Source organism: Sminthopsis crassicaudata, chromosome 3 (assembly GCF_048593235.1).
Source record: "Sminthopsis crassicaudata isolate SCR6 chromosome 3, ASM4859323v1, whole genome shotgun sequence".
Classification (NCBI taxonomy): Eukaryota; Metazoa; Chordata; class Mammalia; order Dasyuromorphia; family Dasyuridae; genus Sminthopsis; species Sminthopsis crassicaudata.
In genome coordinates, this window is record NC_133619.1 from 397,795,363 (window position 1) to 397,812,946 (window position 17,584).

Consider the following 17,584-nt stretch of genomic DNA (forward strand, 5'->3'; position numbering starts at 1 on the left):
CCTTAGAAAGCCAAACTATTGGCACACTTGGGCAGAGGGCAATAGTGGTGAAGATTTGTTGCCAATGGTCCAAGATAAAAACAGATTAAAAAATCAGAGAACAGTCAAGTCTATAGTGATTTAAGAAAATATGAGGTGGTCTAGGAGGTTCTATCTTTTACTTAGACTTCCTGAAAGGAAGAAAAAAGATCCAGGAATAGTCTCCGCCACTTTCCCTTTACACTTTCTGAGGCCCAAATAATAGAAAGAAACTTGACATTAAGGCAATATTACCTCTCCTCAGTTACCACAACACCCAGTCTCTGTGGTCCTTGTCAGGGTGACCCAGCCATGGAGATTTTTCTAAATGCAGTTGAATGTGGGGCAAGTAGTTTCTTTTTTCTCTTTTGTACTATCTAGAACTTGGAAAGGATCCCACTTTCCCTATGCCCACTTTTCCCCTCACCCCAGTCTTTTCTAAAGCATTTGAAGATCCCAGAAAGTAATGGTTCTAGAATAGAAGCAACCAATTCCATCTGCAAAATAATAATTTCCCCTTAGGATGTTTGGGATCTTCTATTCTTCAATTCTTCATTTGTAAGCTTATTCTTCAATTTTAAGTTTATTTTCAGAAACAATAGAACTTAGAGCTAGAAAAAACTTTAGTTATCTTCTAGCTCAATTCCCTCATTTTATGGATAAGGGAATTTATCACAAAATAAATATCCATATAGGATAAAGAAGATAAATTTACAGGGGTATAGTACTAAAAAATTCATATTTATAAGAAGTATTATGTCTCAGGGGTTATCTTTATGTTATATCCTGAGCAGAAGCCTACCTTACCTAATCCTTGGCCTGGCTCTAGTTGAGGTTACTATAACAAGGAGTAAGCATTGTATCAAGGGGAGAGGGTGGATCTATGAAAACCAATGGATGGACATTTGGATAGTTATGCTGTATATGACTATCCATTTAAGGAAAGGGAAAGCCAGAGATGAAAAGCTAAAAAGCATTGGGATTTTGGGGGGAAAAAAAGAAATGATATAAAAGAATTAGGGATGGACAGATTCCCATCCTGACCTTCTACTCAGGATCATTTGTGTAACACATTGAAAAATAGACTCTATCACAGAAAAGAAATGGATCATGATGATTCTTTTGATATTCTGGAAAAAGCAATGACATGAAAGATTAGAGTAGAGAGCTGGGCTCTCAAAGTCTGAGTGTGCCTTCAATCACTTATTTCCACTTCTTTGAACCTTCGAATTTCTATCTGTGAAAATAGTTACACTAGATGCTTTCTGAGTTTCTTTTTAATTTTAACATCACATATATTTATATATAAATCAATACACATATATATATATATATATATATGATTTTTATCATAATTTTATGGTGTCTTATAACCAATGGTGTGTTGGTAAGTGTTTAACAAACAAATCCAAAAAGGGAGGCAGAGATATAAGCACAATACATTTTGAAATTGAATGTGCTTTATTAACATTTTCTACATCGGGTTTTTTTTAAACCAGATAATCAACAAAATAATAAATCAAGCATGAATTTGTAGTCTTTGCTAATGTCAATGGTATAAACAAATACATTTAACAATCGACTCTCCAGCTGGCTCCAGGACACCACTGCTTTTATATCTTATCTTCTTTGTAGTCTTAATTTCTCTATATTTGCATTCCTTCCTGTTGAAAAAGATAATAGATCACCAATCTGTCTTCAAGGTATTTCAAGGAGGAAAAAAAAATCGTTTGTTAAGTACCTGCTATGTGCCAGGCATTCTGCTTTACAAATATTTTCTCATTAGATTCTCATAACATCCCTAGGGCACCTAACTCTCACAACAGCACTTAGCTATTATGACCTCTTATTTTACAGTTGAGGAAACTGAGGCAACAGAAGTGAAATGATATGCCTAGAGCCACAGAGCTAGTATTCATCTCAGGTCTTTCTGACTCCCTAATCATCATTCTATCTACTGTGCTACCTAGCTTCATATGTTTAAGGGAACATAGGAAAATGCCTTAGACTAAACGGCATCTGGAAGGATCATCTTATTCATTTCTGCAACTGCGATGCTCCCTTAATTTATTTCAGAAGCTGAGACTTTCTCATAATCAATATTTCTCTCACTTGCCCATCTACCCTTCCAAAAAAAGATGATCCCACAGCCTTTCTTGGTTACTAATTCATGTATGATTTCAATATTAATGTTATTCTTAATGTTTAACCCAAATCTCTGATGATATAAAGCTTCACCATTTTATTTAGTCATTACTGTATGGAATATTATCCAGCATTCTTATCTTCCCTCCACCACCATCCCATTTCCATTCAATCCAATTTAGTAAACATTTTTAAGTATTGTAAGCTAGGCACCATGTTAGGAATTGGAAAAGACACAAAAGTTTTTGGGGGAAAGGTATTTACTGAAATAAGACTAAAAGTAACTTTATATCTATATTTCTAAATAACTTCTAAATAATCTGGGCTCCCATTCTCTGTTGTGAGAACTGTATTATAAGTCACGTGTTTACCTCCAGCTTTGTAAGAAATTCAGGAGTATTAATGCTTCGGAGGAGCTGTAGGTGTTCCAACCAATCTTTCCTTTTCTATTTGGTATTTTATAACTAGTATGATTCTATCTCCCAGCCCCAAACACAAGGAAAAGATGGAGTAGTCACTTCCCTCTCCAAAACCACACCGGGGGATAGGGAGAGAAGAAGAAAATCCCTCATAGAAACAGACTTACCAACTGGACAGAATGTTCAGGATGCCAGGCCAGTACCACTCCCCCATTCCCGGAAAGTGCCCAAACTTTGGATTCCCCATAGGCCATAGGTACAAATATCTTCTGGCCCTTAAAATCTTTCTTCTCAATAACAACTGCAGAAAAGACCAATTCAGAAAATCACTAAGCAGACAGAAAAGGGAACCAAAGGGAAATGAAGCAACAAAGACAAAGAAATAAACAGAGCTAAATAAGCAGCTATTATCACAAAACAGACATCTTCTCTTTCACATCCTCTTCAAAAACAAAGAAATGCAAAAATGGAAAGGGACTTATTACCAACCATCTTCCCTCCCCAATTCAGTTCACCATTTGTAAGGATCTTTGGGGATTGAAGTGATATGAATAACTTCAGAGCACGGAATCAAGAAGTGGGGAAAGCTTACTGACAGAAAATTATCAGGAGTGTTGATTGTTGGTCATTTAGGATAAAGCTTGATTGACTTGAATAACCTCAAGCATGGGTTCTACCTAGGTTGGCTTATCTCACTAAAAGTGACTATTGGAGGAAGACAGAGGTTGTGGAAGAGTAGAAGATCTTGGGAGCTTCTGATTTCCCTGGCCTGGTGGGGCCTTTTGGGAAATAAAGCCATTAGTGAGTTAGAATGTAGGAGTAAAAATAATAAGAGATTAAAATTCTTTCCCCATCCTACCAAAGATTACTTGTGTATTTTTAGGCAAGTCATTTAAGTTCTCTGGATTTCATTTATTTATTTATTTATTTTGTGAAATGGGAAGATTTGACCAGAGAATCCCTGAAGATCTTCCAAGCTTCCAAATTCTATTAGTCTGTAATTCCTGCTATCAATTTTCAAAGTCATTCATGGAGAGGATTTAGAAAAATAATGTGGGTTTACTGGAAAGAGAAAGGAGAAAGACAGAAACAAAGAAAATAAGAGAGAAAGAATAGGAGAGGAGAGGGGGGAACACACACAGAGAAAGAGACAAAGAGAGAATATGTTAATTTAAAAAATAAAATAAATAAATAAAGCTGCTCAATCAGAATTTGGCATTTTAAATTCAGATATCCAAAAACTTTTTTGATATCTGATATGTGAAGTAGAATTTTAAGGATTTCTCCTGAATATAGAATACAGAAAACTAGTTTTAGATCAAGCATTAATTTAAGAGTGTAGTGAGGAATGTACTAAGTTATATCTAGGTATTTATTGAATCATAGTAGTATTTATTTTTTTATTTAAATCTGGCTAAAATAGAAGAAAGAAGAAAGAGAAGGGAAGGCATTCTGTTGATAAGCCTCAGTTTACCTGTTTCTATAATAGACTTGATCTCTCCACTCCCTTCAGAGCAGTATCGTGAAGGACTCTTAGATTGGGGGAGGGAGAGGGAAATGGAGAGAGAAAGAGACAGAGAAAGAGGGGGGTGAAAAAGAAGAGAGGGGGGGAGAGAAATAGGGAGAGAGAGAGAGAATATATTTGGGGTCATGGGTTCCCATCCAAACTCTTTTACATACTACATTGTGCAAGGTCATTTCACCTTTCTGTTTCTTTATCTGTAAAATGAAAGGATTTCATTAAATGACTTGTAAAATCTTTTTTAGATATAGATTCTATAGTTCTATATTCGCTTTTGCCCTTTCCCTCCTTCGGCCTGAGGTCTACCTGAGGCCTGGACCACCTACCCTCCAATATGAACCCAAGGCTCTCCAGAAACTGGAAAAGAGGATCTTGAAATCATCAAATAGGAAGACAACCTAATTCTTTCCAGAAGCTGTCCAACGTGTTCTCATTTTGCAGATGCTGGGCCAGCTTCTACCTTAAAGAAATCACCCCAGAACAGGGAGGAGTGACCTCCTTACCCTAGGGGAAATTTTCTGGGGCAAAAGCCCCTCTGGCTTCCTTTCCTCCTCCTTCTCAGAAAAGTATAAACGCAGGTTTTCCTCTCTTGGGCTATGGTTCCATTGCCCTCCAGGGTAAAAAAAAAAAAAAAAAAAAGGAAGTTTGCTAGAAAGTTAAGGGGGCCAAAAGACAGAAGCCCCTCTTGCCAAGTCCTGAGCATGGGAAACAGCGTTGTGGGCCTCTCCCAAAAAAGCGTCGGTACTGTTGACTCAAAAAAATAATAGGTGTTAATTTGTATACTGGTTTGCATCTAATTTCCATGTAGTTCCTTTAATGTTAGACTGCAAGAGCCCTAAACTCAGAATCAAAAAACCTGGGTTCAACACCCAGCTCAAAGCGTCACTGGCTCTGCAGTCTTGGGCTTCGTTTTATTTTGGGTTTTTTTTTTTTTTTTTTTTGCGCCTCGGTTTCTTCATCTGTAAAATGAGGGGGTTGGACTACAAGATTATTAAGATGCCTTTCAACACGAACATCCTACACATTCTGTAAAAAATGAAATAAAAATCTCCATGCCTGCCCTCACGTCTGCACTGTATCTGCCTAAGGAAGTAGTGGCCCTGGCTCTCTGGGTACATGTCCCCGGCTTGTCCCAGCTTGGGGGAAAAAAAAAAAAAAAAAAAAAGTTAGTACCTCGTTTGATTATATTAAGTTCATGGCCATTTGAACTGGACCGGACCTTCGCGATCACCAAGTGCAACCCCTTCTTTTACAAATGGGGAAACTGAGGCTCAGAAAGGGAAAACTGATTCGAAGTCCCGCGTAGAAAAGAGGGAAGCGGCAGATCCAAACCAAAGCGTTCCAAATCCCAGATCTAGCACAGCTTTCCCTCCGCTGCCCTGTTAGCTGGCCCAGGTCTGCACCGGGAGGGAGGGAAGCCTCCAGGTCTTCCAAGGCCAGCTCAAGGGTAGCCCTCCCAGGACATGGATGGGGACCACGGCAGCAGGGCTGCCTCCCTGGCCCAGCGCAGCTTGGGGAACAGCAGAGGAAGGATAGAGACCAAGGTGCATTGGAAACCGAGAGCAGCTACACTGCAGCCCCGCCACAGAGAAGGGGGAAACCGGACGGTTGCTATGACAACGGGGCTTCAGCCTCGATTTGCATAGGGCGCTGATTTCCCTACAGTCGCCCAGTACGGGGCCCAGCAAATTTCCATATCCCTGCCTCAGAGCCCGTGGGCGGGGGGCAGGGGGCTGAGGAGAGAGGTCATTTGAAATTCAAATGAGGATAATTTAGATTTTCTCATGGAGGGAAGCGGGGACAAAAGGGGTTAAGCCGCCTGGCAAATGTCAGTCTCCTTAACCGAAAGTTATTTAAGGGAGGAGTGCACCTGGCTGGCTCCTCTCCAACGCCCCACGCTACCTGCCTGACATCCCTCCTACCGCCAGGGCCACGGTACCCCATCTCCCACGGTACCCCATCTCTGTGCAATCTAAGACAGGTATTTCTAGACAGAAGTTTCTCTGGACAGAACACAGATTAGCTGAAACCTGTTTTTGACACTGCCTCTCACCCTCTAAGAAAAACATTTTCTTTATTGTCCAAATACCTGTTTACCTGTCTGTGAAATGGACTTAGTATCTCCACCGGTATTGAAAGGGTTTGTGATCATGGGAGAGGTGATGTGATGTGCTGGAAAACGCCCTGGATCAGGAGTCAAAGGAGCTGGGTTGGCCACTTTCTACTTGGGCAACCTTGGGCAAGTCCTTATGTTTCCAGGCTTTTAGTTCCTTCTAAAAACTTAGGAATTGGGTTAAATTATATCAGAAGGTCTTTCCAGACCTAAAGTCTATGGGTTTGTGAATGAACAGATGTTGAATTCCTTAAGAAAATGAGACTCGATTGTCAAGTGGTTAGAGAGTACTTAACACCAAGAGTCAGGGTCCCCTGAGTCCAGGTTTAAGTTCTGTTCTTTACCTTGTTCTATGGTCATGGGTAAACAGGTCACTTTGCCTCTCAGAGTCTGTTTCCCTATCTGAAACAGAGATGCTCTGTAAGTGGTAGGCTGGACACTAGAGTGCTACTCATAACCCTGCTTTGCTACTGAGTGATAAGTCATTTTACTTCTAGGGCCTCAGTGTTTTCATCTCTACAACAGAAGCTCAGCAGTGATGAACTAAATCATCTCAATGTTTCCCCTCATGCTGACATTCTATGAGGAAAAAACCCTGATTCTTCCTTGTCTCCATGATGGCACCAGAACAAATGAAATGATATCCATAAGAAGGAAAAAAAAAAAAAGTCTTTATGTTTGTAATGTTGGGTCCCCAGAGAACCCAGGAATGGGATCTCTGCCTTACAATTCCCTGGTGTATAGAATCTGGGGGGGGGGGAAAGTTCCATGTCCCAAGAGTCGCTATAGGGACTTTGTAAGAAAGTGCCTTCTCTTTTTGTGGGAAAGAAGGTCTAGAAATGTTCTGTGAATAAGAATCCTGCAGAACTGTCGTTGAAAAGTTCAATAGACATGATCCCCCACAGATATACTCTGGACTCAAATCACAACTCTTCTACTGTGACTTAAGGCAATATGCTTCACATCTCTGGGATTCAATTTCCTAATCTGTGATACATTTTTGATACAGAAATTTATACTCAAAATATTTGATTATATGATCTATAATCATATAGATTATATATGATCTTTCAATTAGCCTCCAGAATATAAGACAGTGATTCTCAACGTGTGGTCCAGAAAATCCTGGGGGGGGGGTCCCTGACTTTTATATAAAGTGGTTAGCATAAAGAAAAAAAGGAAGAACATCCAAGTGACCTTAAGGGTGAGAAGAGCCAGCTCTGCTTATGGCTTATTAGACCCAGAAAGGACTTTGGAGATCATTTAATGCAACTTCCTTGGTTTAAACATAAAGAACAAAGGTCCCACAGCTAAAAGTGAAAATCTTGAGTAAATTTGTATTTATGAAACAGTTTCTAGTTGATAGTTATTCATAGCAGCCCTGTGAAGTCAGAAGTAGATGGCTGATGAGGACCTTTCTCTACCTAAAGTTTTGGTGACATGATCCTATGAACTTTTGATACCTTGATTCTAAATTTAGGGCTCTGATCCCTCTACCACACTGCTCCCCAGGTCCTTGGACTCACTCTATCACAACTAGATAGTAGCAGGTATAAGCATCTAGCCCTTGGGATCCATAGGCACCTAAGCTCTTTGACTATCATGTCGTGGGGCATCTTTGTGATTCTTGGTGTCCCACATCTTTTGATCCCTTTTTGTAGTGGTAAACAGATTTCTATATATTATTTATATTCACCTCACCTCTCATCTTCCCCCAGTTCCACCAGAACCATTCTTCTGCAAGGTCCCATAAGCATAGACATCTGTCCTGTGAAGACAGGAAATCTTGCTCATCTCTTCACTGGCAGGAAGGTTCCACTATAGGAGTTTAAAATTTGCCTTTTGGGAAATCCTGTTGTCTTGTTTTCATGCTGACAGTCATCTCCAAGCTCTTGGGAGAGACTTCCAACCTTATCCCTTTTTCAAGGACACAATAAATGGGAAGCCTTTTCTTGGTCTGGTCTCAAAAAAAGGTTAATGCCTTCAATGCCATCCAACCAAACATTTATTAATTGCTTTTTCTGTCCCAAGAATCGAGCTAAGTACTGGGGATAAAAAGAAACAAAACCAAATAATGATCCCTGCCCTTAAAGATCCTAAGTTTGATGGCAAGAATAAGGTCTCTTTAACTCTATATTGATTATCCTAACCTCATTTCTCCTTTTAAAGCGTGGGGGGGTATCAACTGACAAGGGAAAGGACTTCATTGAAGGTACTGCTACTTCCACAACCCTGTCTAGGAGCTGTCTCCCACCATAGATGACAGAGCCCTTGCCAATTAATCGTTAATGGGTGGCAGGCAGGGTGGGAGGAGGGCTGGGCTGAGGCTTATCTTGGCTTTGTCAGGGCCGGGCTCTCATAAGACTGGGGCAAGAGGTCTCTGTGACGCCCGGCACACCCAGCAGACTTCCCTGGGGATGGTTGGGGGAGGGTGGGACTCAGAACTTCAACATTAAACAATAAGCCCTATCCCAACCACACAAGATGGTTTCTTTACCTTTAACTTCATCCAAGTCCTTTTTTTCTCCCTAAGTCCCCCAAATTTATGTTTTGAGAGAAACAAAAGGAGAAACAGGGAAATTGATACAGAATCCTAACTTTTCCCCATTGTGTGACCTTGGGAGAATGGTTCCACTTTTCTAAGCATTCCCAATTGTCCAATGATAATAATGTCTTCGTATATTTAAATATCATTCAATGTCAACAAAGTATTTTACTCACAACAATCTGTCCAGATAAATCATGCCACTATTTTGCAGATGAGGAAACCGAGACTCAGAGAGATGGAGTGAGACTTGCTCAGCAAGTGCCAGTCAAGACAGGAAGTCTCTAGACTCTTAAATCCATTACTCTTTCCACTATACCACATTATGTCTCAATGAAGAACAAGATACCTGCTTTCCAGTAGATCACATTGTCAGAATCACATCTTAACCCTGGAAGAAACTTCAAATAACATCTAGAAACTATTCCTGAACAACTCCAATAAGTAGTCACCTGACCTTCTTTAAGACTTCAAGGAGATATCCTCCCTCCTGAGACAACTCATTCAACTGTAGATAGTTCTGGGCCATATCTCACCATTTCTTATCTAACTCTTTTCTATTTCTAGCCACCATCCTGGTTGCTCAAGTCACTTAAACTTTCTGAAACTCAGTTTCCTTACTTGTAAAAAGAAATTAGATTTACCTTTATAGTCGCTTCCAACTAAATTTATAGCATTCTGTTATCTCACATTTTAACATCTGGTATCCAAGGTTATGGAATGGGAGTACTTGAGCTCTTCTGCTGAGTACTAAGGAGATACTGTGATCTTTCTCTGGGAAGTGGTAGCCCATGAAGTTTGAGAGGAATCCCCAAAAGCTGTTGTATTGTTCTGAGGAGCCCCTCTTAGCTGCACTTTATTAATCTTCTGGACATTCATGTTTAATTACACACACACACACACACACACACACACACACACACACACACACATCCTGAGCAGTAGAGTATATGTCCAGGAATAGGGACAAAGAGGGGACTTGCACTGGTCACTCTCTCCTAGGATTTCATTTGATCTTTACACCAACCCCAAGAATTAAGGTATTGTTATCCCTCATTTTTCAGATAAGTAAACAGGGATTCAACAACATTAAATGACTTGCCCATAGTCTCATACTCATAAATGGTAGGGCTGGGATTAAAACTCAGATCCTCTGGCCCCAAATGCAACACTTTCCTCCACTGCATTGTAACTATGGCCTTAGTCACTAAACTCTCTCCTTAGGGCCTGGCATCCTAGAAACATGCCCAGCCCACTTTAAGGATTTTGTCATAGGATTACAGGATTAGAACTGAGAGGGACAGAAGAAATCCTCTAATACATATTCCTAATTTTCAGGCTAGGAAACTGAGGCCTAGAGAGAGTGATTGTCTCAAAAATACACAGGTGCAATAATAGGTAAGACAGGATTCCAACTACAATTCTAGTATTCTTTGTACTATACCACTGTCTCATGATATCCTGCCCCATGCTTCCTAAGAGAGAGGACAAGAGAAGATTGCAATGAGCCATGAAATAGAGAAACAAAGCTAGAGGTTAAAAAAAAAAAATCATTTACTCACAGTGTAAACTTCTCTGTGCTTTATTTTCCAAAGAATTTAAAGTAGGGGAAAATGGGTAGCCTCTATAAGAAGCCTTTCTCAATGGCTAGCTCCTGCTCTCTTTTGATTATCTTCTTTTTTTCTTGTATGGATCTTATTTGTACATAGTTGTTTGCATACTGTCCACCTCAGTATCGCTTCTTTTTATTGTTGTTTATTTGTTGTTTTTGCTTTTGTATTCCCAGCACTTAGCATAGTACCTGGCACATAGTAGGTGTTTTTAAAATCTTGACTGGCAGATGGAGAGATGTACTTTGTTTAGAAAATGGGATGAGAAAAAGTAGAACTGAGAAAATTTGGAGCATCCTTTGTTCCTGATTATAAGACCTTAATCCCTGAAATTTGTGAGGAAAGAATATAGGATAATGTCATTTTGGAGTTTCAGTCTCACGTCTTGAATTTGCTATTAGCATTGGCAGATACTTTGGTACACTCTGTCAAAAGCTAAGCCGATGGCTAGGGGCAATTTCCTCTTCCCAGCATCTTTGAAATCATTTTGTTGCTGTTGTTTGTTTCAGTCATGTCCAACTCTTCATAATCCCATTTAGGGTTTTCTTGGCAGAGATACTAGAATGGTCTGTCATTTCCTTTTCCAGTTTATTTTACAAATAAGGAAACTAAGGCGAACAGGGTTAAGTGACTTCTCCAGGGTCACACAACTAAGTATGTATAAGTAAATAATTGTCTGAGATTGAATTTCAATTCAGGAAGGTGAGTCTTCCTAAGTCCTGGCCCAGGAACGTATCCACTGTATCACCTAGCTGATTCCTTTGAAACTATAACAAAGCACACACCCAGATCCTTTGAAATCTGAGACTTGAAAAATGACAGAGATCACTTAATTCAACTGCTATGCAATTTATTCCTGATCATTGTCAGTCATCCTGACTTTTGTCCTGCTACTGGACTTTGATGATTCTGGAAGAGAAAGTAAGGTTGATGACTTTGTATAACTCTGCTGCACTTAACTCCTGTTCACATGAGTCAAGACACCACCCCTTTGATGTCATTTGGTCCTCTTCAAAAATGAAGGATGAACAATAACAATAACATTTGAATGATACGTTGAAATTAACACTATCATTGAGTTCAAAGACCTAAGTTTGAAGCCTTGCTCTGCCTCTATTTTCTCATCTGTAAAATGGGGTTAACAATCCAGTAGAATTAAAAAAAAAAAAAAAAACACAAAAAACTGGCATATGTAAAGTGCCCTACAAATGTCAACTATCATTACTAAGTATACAAAACAGGATTTTAACCCAGGATTTTAACTCCTGCCTCTATGCCCAAAGTTCTTTGCTAGACAGAATCAAGCAATCATTAAGCATCAAGTATCACGTACTGTGCTAGGGACTGAGATAGAGACAACACTGAGATAATCCCTGCGGTCAAGGAGTTTACAGCCTACTTGGAAATGTTTCTCTCCTGGTAATTCTGGTGCGTACTCTGGAGAATTTCCAAGGTTGTATTCTCTTTTAATAAAAGCAACTCTAGGAAGTCCCATTCAGTTTCCAACTTTAAGATTAAACTAGAACTCATCCCACACTAGAATGGGAGCTGCAGGATCCCAGTAAGAATAGAAAGCAGCTTAGGTTAGCTGGGATGGAAAAGGCCTCAGTTGCTGAGTGCTCTCAGCATTTTGTTTACCAGCAAAAAGTAAAAATTCCGGCTCGAACAGTTTTCCTGCTTCCACCTCCCTCACCCAGAAAAAAAGTCCCCAGGCAAACTCACATCCCAGCAGCTGCCAGAGCTATGCAAATCAGCCAGGGCCTGCAGGCTCCTAGACCCAAGAGCTAGAAAGGCAGGAGGCTCTCCCAAAGGGGCTCCCCCCTCCCTCCACTCTGGGTTGTAGGAGAGCCTATCTTTTTGTTGAAGAATACAGCTACCCTCCTGGCTCCCTCCATCTGCTCCCATTAGATAAGCCTCTTTGAGGTAGGATAGTGGTAAAAAACTATTTTTTATAAACCCTCTCATTTCTTTGCTGACCCTCCCCCATACCTCACCATATCTTGGTCCAAAGGAATTCATTGGTACTTAAAAAAAAAAAAAAAATCCAAGAACCCCTTGAGAAGCAGATTCAGCCTCCAATACTTCCACATTCACTCTCAATTACTTCATTTCACTTTCTCACTGGTTAGAAGTGTTTTACTTGATTCTAAGTGAAATCTTTCACCAGCATAAGTCTATTTATACAAGTTCTTTGCTGACTTTTTAGAGGGAGGCTAATAATCTTTGATGTACTATGGAGTCAGTGAAACATCTGGAGCTGGAATAGGTTGGGCAGAGTGGAAAATCAAAATTTAAACATAGAATATTTTTTTCTTTTTATTTGGGAAATATATGAATTTTGAAAGATTCTGAGCATCACATGATATAGTGAGGGGAAGTACTATGGCCAGAAGGTAGCAGACCTTTCTCTGAAAATTCTTGCTACTCCTCATTGGTTGCAAGATACTTGAGAAGTTACTTTACCAATCTAGGATTCAACTGTTGTGTTTGTAAAGTGACTGTAATAATAATTTCTCTCCTCTAGTCTTGGTTCCATATCCAAGAATTGTGTGTAATCATGGACAAGCCATAGATCCTTTCTGTCATAGTTCCCTTGCATAAAAAAGTAAGGGGGCTGGAAAGATTCCATACAAGTTGGAGATCTGTAATTTTCATTTGGTTCTTGTGCTTCTGGCTCTTTCAGCTCTTCATTTACTAAAGGCCATGGAGCCTCCTAAACTGGGAATTACTTATTACTGCCCAAGGAAGAAGAACTAGCAAAAATCTCAAACTGTTGAGTCATCTGAGAAGATATCAATCCTTTCCATTCTTACCCTCTAGCCCTTTGGAATCAGGAATTTCTTACTTCTCTTGATGGAAGTGGTCCTGTCTTGCCCACAATAGTTGACATTCAGGGAAAGAACTCACCTTCTAGAGTCATACAAGGTCTAAGTTCAAGTCCTCTATTGCCACTTAGATAAGTGTGTTCCACTTTCTGAGTAACTGTTTTCCTCATCTGTTAAATGGAATAGTTGTTATATATATATATATATTTAAGTTCACAGCATTGTTTGCTTTGGGGTAGCTGGAGCGGAAGAGGAGGAAAACTGTTCAATTCTTCCTGTTCACTTCCTGACATTGGCCAATTTGTCTCCAAGTGCTAAGTCATCAAAAGTTTCTACCCCATCTCAAAATCTCCAATAAGGTAGGGAAATTAGGGCAGGAATATTTGTGAGAAAAACTTGAGAAACTTTAAAACTTGACAGAAAGTCCTCCTAGATGAAAGAGATCACAAAGAATATCTAACCCAAGCCATAATTGAGCAGGAATTCTTTCTACAAGTATTCCCCTAGCCCCTACTAAGAGCTCTTTAGTAATGAAGACTCTTAAAGCATTACCAAAATATATAAAATGGAGTTCTTGCCCTCAAGGTGCTTATAATTTATTAACATAGCTAGCATTTGTCTAATACTTTGAAGTTTGTTAAGTGCTTCACAAATATTTGATCCTCACAACAATCCTGAGAGGTGGATGCTATTTTATAGCTGAAAAAACTGAGGCAGACTGAGGTTAAGTGGTTTGCTCAAGGTCATATAGTTAGTAAATGTCTGAGGCTATATTTGAATTAATAGAGTTCTTTCTGACCCTAAGTGTAGAGAGCTATCCACTGTATAACCTAGCTGCTACTTATTTACTACTTTGCTTATTTACTGGCAAAAAAGAAGAAACATACATAGATATGTATTCACAGTAATGGACAGTCTAATGGATATTATCTAAGTCATATAGGACTACAAGTATAGAATAGGAGTATGAAATAATATAAAACCATAGAATGTTAGAACTTTGGAATCATGTCAGCTAATTCTTCCCACAACCTCCACTAATTTTTTTTTTTTTTTGAGGCTGGGGTTAAGTGACTTGCTCAGGGTCACACAGCTAGGAAGTGTGAGGTGTCTGAGGTCAGATTTGAACTCGGATCCTCCTGAATTCAAGGCTGGTCCTCTATCCACTGCGCCACCTAGCTGCCCCCAACCTCCACTAATTTTACAAGTAAATAAATTGAGGCTAAAGGAGGTTAACACAAGGAAGCAATAAAGTCTGGACTTAAAATCTTCCATTGTTTCTCCCAACTCAAATGAAGGAAAATTCACTTCCAGCTGGAAGAGACAATTTCTTGGAGGAGGTGGTGTTTGAGTTGGATATTGAATATTAAATAGAATATCAAAAGGCAAGGATAGTAAGGAAGACATTCTAGGTATAGGGAATAGTCAAAAGCAAAGGAGTGGGGTAGAAAGTCATGTGATATGTTTTGGATGTACAAGAATTAGAGGACAGAATCAAGATCCAAATGACAATTTTTAAAATTGCATTTTACAGAGATGCATGCAAAACCCTACACTAAGGTTCAAATATTAAGTTATGTAATAAAAGGAATGTTTAGATGTGGTTATTCAGTGAACTATGTAATAAAATTGCTCCCACAAAAGCCATTCCAATCTTGAATTTTATTAACACACTAAATGAACAATTAATATGTGTTAAACATCTATTATGTGCATGGACTATGCATTATAAGCTTAATATTTAGAACAAGTTAAGTTGCTGTACTTTCTCTAATTCTGGATGCTCTCTATTAAGAGGGATATTGATAAACTAGAGTTACTTTGTAGGCAACCAGGGTAAAGAGATTTTTCAAAGTCATAATAAGAATCATTCAATCACAAATGCATAGACTTGATGGGAGAAGGAAATTTGAAGGACATAAATTCAACTCTTACTAAAATCATGAATCCTCTCTATAATGTCCACCAGAAATAGTCATTAATAAGAGGTATTCTGGAAGTCATCCAAATGATGGGGAATCCCCAAGGCAGCCTCGTTCAGCATAGGTCAGCTCCACACTACAATAAGACATCAAAGGAGAAATTTCATTTTTCTTTATGCTGAGTTGAGATTAGTCTCTGTTCCATCCAACAATGAGTGTTAGTTCCATCCTCTAAGATTAAGTAAAATAAGTCTATTCTCTTTTCTACATGATTATCTTTCAATGTTTGAAGGCAATTACTCCCAACTTTTCTGTTTTCTAGGCTAAATGTCCCCAGTCAACCATTTCTCATATGGCATCAGTTGCCAAATTTTCTTTCCTTTCTTCTTGTTTATGTCCCTTTCCCTCCACTCAAATGGCCACCACATTTTTTCAAGCCCTCATTAGCACAGCACCTGCACTATTATCATAGCCTCCTAATTGACCTCTCTGTTTCTAGTTTTTCACCACTCCAAAATCCTCCATTCTGCTACCAAAGTTATTTTTCCAAAGCACAGCTTTGTCCATGTCTCTGTACCTGACTCAATAAACTCTAATGACTCCCTCTTACTTCTAGTATCAACAACTCTTCAGTACTTTTGCCCCTTTCATTTTTCTAACCTTCTTACTTACCTTCATATACTCTAAGATCCAACCACAATGGTTTTTTGTACTCCCTCACAACACAAGATTCCATCACCTATCTCCATCATTTTGTATTGACTGCAACCAATGCCTGGAATGTTCTTCCTCCTCTCTGCCACTTGTAATCCCTGATTTGATTACAAAACAAGCACAATTTTTTGTACCACTAATCTTCCTTGTTATATATACCTTCCAAGGAACACTGAAATGTAGTGCTGGAGAAACTGAGGTAAGAGAGATTAGAAGGTTTTTAATATTTTAATAGTGGAGAATTTGGACTGGCAGCCATATTAGCCAGCTAGCTGGATGGGACTCTTGTCTCAAAGCATCCAACAACAAATAAGGGATTCCAGAGGTTTTTATAGGGCTCCAGCGATCAGGAAAACAAAGAAAAGGGGGGGAGGGGCAAGTGGGGCAGAGCACTGTTAGAAGGACCAAAACTTTAAATTCTGACAGGTTGGGGGTAAAGAAAGAAGGATCATAAATTCTGATAAATTGGGAGTGAAAAAGTTAAGAGACAGGAAGTTTGAAGCAGAAGATGCCCAAGCATTTGAGAGAAACCATTTGTAGTTTTATGATTCTTTGGAATGCTATATTGTCCAGAACTGCTCAGCCCTAATTATCTCAGTCCTAATAGCCAAAATGGAGAGGAGGGTTGCCACCAAGGAAACTGAGGCAGAATAATTCGGGGAAACTGAGGCATAAAAGTATTTGTCTTCTATGTGTTCTATACACATTTATTAGAATGCACATATTCTGTTGTGTACATGACAATTTTCTTTCTTTTCCTATTTTTGTATTTTAGTTTAAAAAATTTTTTAAAGGTCTGGTGTGGGGGAAGAAGAATTCACATACAGAATATACATTCTCTCCCATTAGAATATAAGCTTCTTGAAAGCAGAGATTATTGATTGCACTTTTGGCTTTGTATCCCTAGTACCAACCTTGTATCAGATACAAAAGAGAATATTTAATAAATGTTTGTTGGTTGATTGATTGGCATGGTTTCTAGTGTCCTCATCATCCCAAGAATTCTCTTCTGGATGGGCTCCATTTGGAAATATATAGTATTTAGAATTCAACATAATACTTGTGACGTGACTTAACCAGATCACTTTTAACAAAAGCAGCCTAAGACTTAATTAGCATTTGGGACTGCTGTATCATACTGCTGATTCATATTGAATTTGTAGTCCACTAGAACCAAAGGGTTGTTTTCTTTTTCCAAACTGACTTGAAAATATGCTATTGTTGAGCAAGTGTTTTTTTTAATCTAAATGCAGAATCTTACATTTATCTTTGTACAATTTGATCTTATCCAATTTCAATTCATATATATTTTGAAATTATGACTCTCATTCAGTATATTAATCAGACTCTTCAACCTTTGTGCCCTTAGCAAATTTAATAAGCTTGTCTTCTATCTCTTCACAAAAACATTGCTAGTGACGTTTATTATTCACTTGCTTTGTGTTAGATGTAAGAAGCAACTTAGTGTAAAGGGAAAAGTGTGAGATGGAAAATGAAGAGACCCTGGTTGTCTTGGTTTTGCTGCCAACCAGCTATGTGACCATAAGCAAATTGCTTCAATTCAGCTTCCATATATGTAAAAGGAGGCTGAGTTGGACTAAATAATAAATCTGACATTTTTGTAATATAGGTTGATACATTAAATGTATTCTCTATTTTGAACCTCAACAACTCCATGAAGTAGGAGTGCAAATATTTTCACTTCCATTTTGCAGATAAGGAAAATAGAGCTTTGAAAGCCAACATGTCTT

General features: G+C 38.9%; 1 long non-coding RNA gene across 3 annotated transcripts; it reads right to left on the reverse strand.

The window, feature by feature from the left end:
- Positions 1-1,488: 1,488 nt before the first annotated feature.
- On the reverse strand, positions 1,489-12,186 carry LOC141562529 (uncharacterized). Of its 3 annotated transcripts, none has more exons than XR_012488204.1 (3): positions 10,325-12,186; positions 2,750-2,883; positions 1,489-1,682 (listed from the first exon to the last, which is right to left on the reverse strand). It is a non-coding gene; the product is annotated as an uncharacterized LOC141562529 (long non-coding RNA). The 3 variants fall into 3 exon arrangements; XR_012488205.1 differs by having other exon boundaries at positions 12,095-12,171; XR_012488206.1 differs by lacking the exon at positions 10,325-12,186 and adding an exon at positions 7,919-8,558.
- Between the last annotated feature and the right edge of the window lie 5,398 nt (positions 12,187-17,584).